We start from the raw sequence: 6559 nt of genomic DNA on the forward strand, positions 1-6559 counted from the left end.
CTCTACCAAATTCAGCTGGTATTAGCCAGCAGATTGCAGAAAATCCTGGGCATTAACATACACACATAGGCACACTGATAAGACAGAAACCTAAGAGTAAGTAGCAGACTGCAAATCTCAAGGAACTAACCTGAAAATAATCATCATACCCAGGCTTTGCATTCTATTATCATAAGAATAGACAACACTGATTTAAATACCTTGTCTCCAGTGAGGCTTAAGTCTTAATGAGACCTAAGAGATGCTCTTCTTAAGCAGGGTCTTTATAAGGACATTCTTGTCTCAGAAGAAAGGGTGAAAAAAGTTTCAGATGGATTTAGAGGATTCATTAGAAAGGATTTCACAGCCTTAACATTAGTTCAGATCAGGGTGGTTTGCAAACCTTGGCTTTCAGCTGTTCCAAGTACCGCAGATGGTGAGATTCCACGGCATGGAAAACCCAGCAGTTAAACCACTGCCATCTTCAAAAACAATGCCTGTAACTACAGCTAAAACAGGAAATGGGTATTTCATCAATTAATTTAAAGCTACCTCTACAAAGCAGCTGTGCACACTATTTAGGAAGCAAGGCAAATTAGTATTTTCCACACTGTCCCAGGTAAGAACACTTTTAGCCTCCAAGTTCACAGCTAACTTGTGCACATCCTTGCACAGATGTATACCCTCAAGGCCCTCCCCAGAAGCCAGTCTTGAAAAATCATATGCCATGAAATTAGCTCAGTTTTGCACTCCCTAAAGCTGAAAGCAGCAGATACCTCTCAAACAAGCCCAGCTAGAGGCATGTGAATATTATAACCCACTGTTAGTAAATCCCTGCTTCATTTGGTTTTGCCTCTGGAGATCCATGCCCCATACTTTCCCAATTATGTTGGCTACATGCTTTCCACTGGTGTTGCAATAGGAATTGCAGACATCTTTTCATAGCATCTCCAACCGCTTGTTTTTACTTTTCCTCCTTTGAAGTGCCACTGATTATTTATGACCCACTCAGGGACTCAAAGACCTGCCCTCCACAGAGGCCTCTCCATGTAAACTGAAGTCTGTTCCTAGCAACAGATTATTATTACTCATGCACTGAGCCAAGCCAACATCATGAACAGAAACTGCAGATTTTTATCTCTGGTGAACCAATCCAAAGGAAGTAGAGCTCCACAATGCTGACCAACTGAAGACCCTTTCCTTTTTGGCTATTAACAAAGATCTCTGTTTATTTTAGATTCAGAAAGAAGCAGCAACATTTGGAGGTGTGAGTCTTGAGCCTTGCAAAGTGCTACTGAGCCAGATTTTTTTGGTAAGCTATCTTTCTGTAAGTTTGACAGAGCCTCCCTGAAGGCAAATTGTTGGCATCCAAACCATGACCCCATGACCTAAATAATTATCACAGGAAGCCCCACATCAAGTTGGTTTGGTTTTCGCTCTTTTATAATATTTTCTTTTCCCATCACTTCTGATGTACTCACAGCTCTGTTAAGCCTGAGAAGTTCACACAGCACTTCAGTTTGATGGTCCTGCTTTCTCCTCAAGACTTAACTTACAATGGTTTCACCATGTTTTCACTCAGTGGTGGGGAGAAAGGTCTGTTTAAAGGATGTATTTGCTATCACCTTTGTGTTTAAACACTCTTTTACTTTTTTAAAGATCCTACTCCAAATGAAGTTCATCCCTTCCACTTTTAAAGCGCTTGCCAACATCATTCTTCTGGGCCATCTCAGATTGTATCACACTCCCAACTGGAATGTGATCACACAGAAAACATGCTGATCCCCCTCCCTTCAAAGCCAGACTCCTCAAGATGGCAAAAATCAGGACAGCATCATTGACACACCTCCCTTGAGGAACTGACAACTTCTCTATGTCTGGCAGAAAAATAATTATTTGTTATCATCCAATATGCAATAATGACATATTCTCTGTGCTTCCCTGGAGGAAGAAAAGGGCTTCCATTAGGTTTCCATCCCTTTGAAGGTGATACAGAAAAGAGGCTATAGCCTCCTGATCCTACATAACACCCAAGAGCATCAGATGGGTATCAGCCAGTCTTTTAATAAGTGGTATTAGTGCATGTGGCATCAGAGAGACTCTGCATTGCCTGGGATGAAGTTGAAATAAGCCTGACCTTGGCTACTCCTACGCTATCAGTAGCTGGAGATGAAGGAATCCAAAAGACAAAAGCTTGGAAAAGACTGAACAACTCTGCTCAGGTAGAACCAAGCCAAGAGAGCATTAGATAGATCTGCAAGACACCAAGCCTGGAAAACATAAGATCTGGAGGGGATTCAGAGCTGGACATGAAGCTGCACCCCACTGCCACAGAAATTATCTTGTCTCATGTGACCTGATGCTCTGGAACCAAGTGGACAAGTAAGGACTCCTCCAAAGAAGAAGAGCTGCACGATCAAGGCAACTCTTTTAAGTTCATTTATGACAAGCAGCAGCAGTACATTTTTGTTATACAGGGACTTCCCAGTGATCTATTTATAGTTTTTGAAAACCAGCCAGGAGAAGCACATGAGTATACAAAAGCCACACCATTTTTAAGGCCAGCAAACATTGCTAGTTTGTCTTTGATTTACGCATCAGTAACAGTTCCTGTTACAGAAGCACAATGGATCTTCTCATTGTGTTAATCAATTTTAAAACACTGTTAGCTAAGTGTCTTTCTTGACCTTTTCTCTTTTTGGGGGGTTGGTAATATATCAGTCATCCTGGTATAATTACAGTTTGAAAACTGCACTAACTCCATGCTGATGTTAACACACACAGAGAAACGCTTTTATTAACAGAGCTAAGCCTTGTTCACACAGTCACAAAGGTTGACCCACAGCGTAGCACGATGCAATTACTTGCCCTCAGAGTAAGAGCCTATCTCACATTTATCTGTTCCCAAGCGGGAAGGCAGTGCCAAAGCAAACCGACTAAAACTGCAGAAACAATTCAGTTTTCAACTGGTTTCCAAGATTTTCCATATTGTCAATGAATACAAGAACTGCTCAGGACTTTAAAGCACAGCTGTTAAGGTAAAAAAGAGGAGTGTTGAATGCCTGGACGCTCAAGAGGCTGATGCCATACACCTTGATCACCCCAGCGTCCACTGCTATGCAGGAAGCCAAAAACACCATGGTGACTTCATGCTTCCATCAACGTCAAGGGCTCCAAAACACAAAGCCATGTGCACACCCCAGCCCAAAACTACCTGTGCAATGCCCAGAAGCCTCCAATTATGTCCAAAAAGCCATTCATCTGTTGCTGTGAGGCCAGAATGGAAAAGCTTTTCCAGAGCAAGGGTTGGTCTTACACTCCCCAGCCAGGCAGGGCAGCTCCAAGGCCACTTCCCGCAGATAACGGGACTGTGGGGAAGGATTATCACAAAAACAACACAAAAACACGTGCTGGCTCCAGGTCTGTGCTGTACCTGGGAACTGCATCCAGCGCACAAACAGCACCTCCTCCTACGCTGGGCTAACTGGGAGCTGGGCTAACTGGGAGCTGGGCTAACTGGGAGCGCAGGCAGCAAGACGACAATCGCTGTCACTTCACACAGGCAGCAAGAAGACAATCGCTGTCATTTCACTCCTACAAGCCTCTCCCACCACAGACAGCCCTACTGGCCGCTTGCCCCGGCTAGCTGGGCTCAGGCTGCAGCCACGGAGCAGCCACGCCATGCCTGGCCTCCTGAGGGAAGGGGAAAGGGCGCAGCGCGGCCGGGCAGCGCCGCGGGGCCCAGACAGGCCCGTGACCTTGGGCTGGGCAGTTCCCAGCGCACAGCTCCGCTCCCACAGCCCCTCCTCGGCTTCCTGGCCCGGCTCCGGCTGTACAGTAGGGAAGGGACGGGAAGGGGGCGGGAATGGCCTGCAATCACAGAGAGTTACAGCGCTCAGGCCTGATCGGAACGAACTGGACTGTACTGCCCACGCTAACCAAGCAAGAAGCATTGCAGTAAGTTGTTACTCTTATTTCCCTCCCTTGAATTGCAACTGAAAGTGTTTTAATACAGACTCACAGGCACACTGGAACCACTTTACATGGTAAAGATATTTAAAACAGCAATATAGAACAACTACACCTGCTTGGCATTAATGGCAAGATATTAATGAGAAACAGGCTCCTAGTAATATACTATCTTTGAAGGAATACAAACGTTTCCTTCCCACTGCCTTCCCAAGTCCCGTTTTCCCCAAATAAAGGAAACAGTCAGATGGCTAACAAACACATTATTCTGTTGAGCGAAGCTCTCCTAAGCAATAAAAGGCCTGGAGTATCTAAATTAAATCCTAACAGTGTTCAGAAAGACCTTCCTGAAGAGCAGTAACCTGCTCTTTTAGGAAGTTAGGAAAAGAGAAAGCCACTGGGGATAGCGGCAATCTAAGCACGGGAGTTTCCACTAAAGCAGGGACTTGTTCTGACTGAGCAGAATCCCTGGAAGCAGCAGAGCAATGTTTGCACAACAGAGCCGGGAAAGGGGGGGAAAGTGAACTGCACCGTGGATTTGGGAGCCTAAAGAGAAAGGGCATGTCTCAAGCTAAAGCCATCTACTTTTTGGCAGTATTCTTGCAAGGATTACAAACTTGTTGCGACTGCTAAATATAGCAGAGAAAAGGAATCTACCACAAGTAGCTCTCTCCAGCAGTGCTCACTGTTTTACGCAGGCAGAAGAAAAACACAAAAGAGAGATTTGTCAAGCAAATGGAAAATGAAGCTTGCCAAATTTGAAGGGCAAATTACAATTTAAATGATAGGTCCTAGCCTGGCAGCTGCGAATTCATCAGCTTCTCTCTCAAGCATGTCCAATCAAGGCTACAGCAATGCAAGCCACTATGCTTCCCCAGCACACCTCTCCTCTGACTTGGAGGGGCTGCCTCTCCAAAGAATGAGTTTCTCATGTCCCTATAATTCTTCCAGCTGAAAATACCCTTCGAAGTGCTAGTTTATGGTCTTGTTTGTTTGTTTGTTTTATGCCTTCTGTCCCATGTACTTCAAGGTCTGTGGGCAGAGCAGCCTTTCTACAAGCACAGCCTGCACGCTCACATGCCTGGGCTGGTTCTGCACGTACAAAAGGGGCCCCTCGACAGTGGCATCTCCCACACTGACTGTGCAGGACCTCCTCCACTAAGAAAAGCACTTTCCTTTACCATTTATGACAAATAAAATATCTTCGTCTTTGCTTTTAAGGAATTAGCTGCTTTAGGGGAAAGAAAAGAAACCCACAAACGTACATCTCTGATTTATAGCACTGTTTCAAGCTTGTAGAGTAACTTCTGGTGCGCAGTGAAAACCTGGCCAAACAGTTACTCCTGCCAGTGCTGATGCCAGAGAACACCAAACAGCCAAAGGGCTCACAGACAACCCAAGAGAAAGAACTTGGTGTTGCACAATAAACTGCTAGAATAAACTCTTCTTGCTATACAAAATAAAAAAAAATAAAATACAGGTGCAATTGCAAAGCCAAGTACTCCAAATTAGAAGCAGCCCAGATTAAAGAATGCCTTACTTATATCATGCATTCCACTTCTGCACACTCAGGGTGACAAAGAGTCCTCCCATCCCAGTCTGAACCACGAGGTGTCCAGGCTGCTTTCTTTGAGAATCAGGATTTCTTACAACACAGACAAACCAGGAGAGATGCCCGTGAGCCCCGTGCATCCCCCTGGCTGGCAGGCAGCAGCATTACTGACACCAGAGTTCCTTAGAGACAAGCCCAGTCAAGCAGCAGAGGCCGTGTTGCGTAAGCAGAGCTGCTGCTCCATCCTGTCCCGGGCCAAGCAGGTGAGGTAAGACATGAGCCAGCCCCAGCCCGAGCCAGCTCCAGCCCACCGAGGCGTGTCTGTGTCTCTGGACAGTTTTTAGGGACACTCCTCCTGCAGTCCAGAATGAAACCCCAGCAGGGAGATGGCGTGTGATCACCAACACAAGCCCTTGGAACAGGATATGCTTCAATTTCCTCACAATCCACACACTGGCTTTCAGTACAGTGAACTCCTGGACTGGCTTCTTGCAGAATTTTTGCAAGAAGAAACACGTTCAGAGTCACCTCTGAGCTTTGCAAAGGTGATGCCTTCCCTCACCAACATTATCTGTAAAGGTATTCCAAGGCTACCTACAGCACCAGGATGGCACAACTGCTCTGCAGGAGCACTGTTTGCTCACACTGAATTGCACAGATACCCACTTCCACCCCCTGAGGAACTCCTGAGGCAACCTGGACATGTAATTGGGAAGAAAATCCAGACTTTTCACTTCTCCAAAACAAAGCCAGTCCTGCTCTTGATTCCCTCTTACAATAACAAGCTCTGCTTTCTCGATCCCAGGGGTATTTCGTCATCAACATTCCACCCAGTTTTGCATAAGAAACAACACTGCAAACTGTTTATCATACACTCTTTTTCTTTTTTTTTTTAAAGCCTACCAAACAACCCTAAACCTGTCAGCCTTAACTGTGAAACCACTTGTTACAGGCTGAGCAGTTGAAGAAACAGGATGACAATGCCAGGAAATACCTGGAATTGATCTTTAAAGTTTATTTTGGGAGACTGGCTTTTCTTCCAGCTCTTATTTAAAAATC

This window comes from Geospiza fortis, unplaced genomic scaffold, assembly GCF_000277835.1.
Source record: "Geospiza fortis unplaced genomic scaffold, GeoFor_1.0 scaffold23, whole genome shotgun sequence".
Classification (NCBI taxonomy): Eukaryota; Metazoa; Chordata; class Aves; order Passeriformes; family Thraupidae; genus Geospiza; species Geospiza fortis.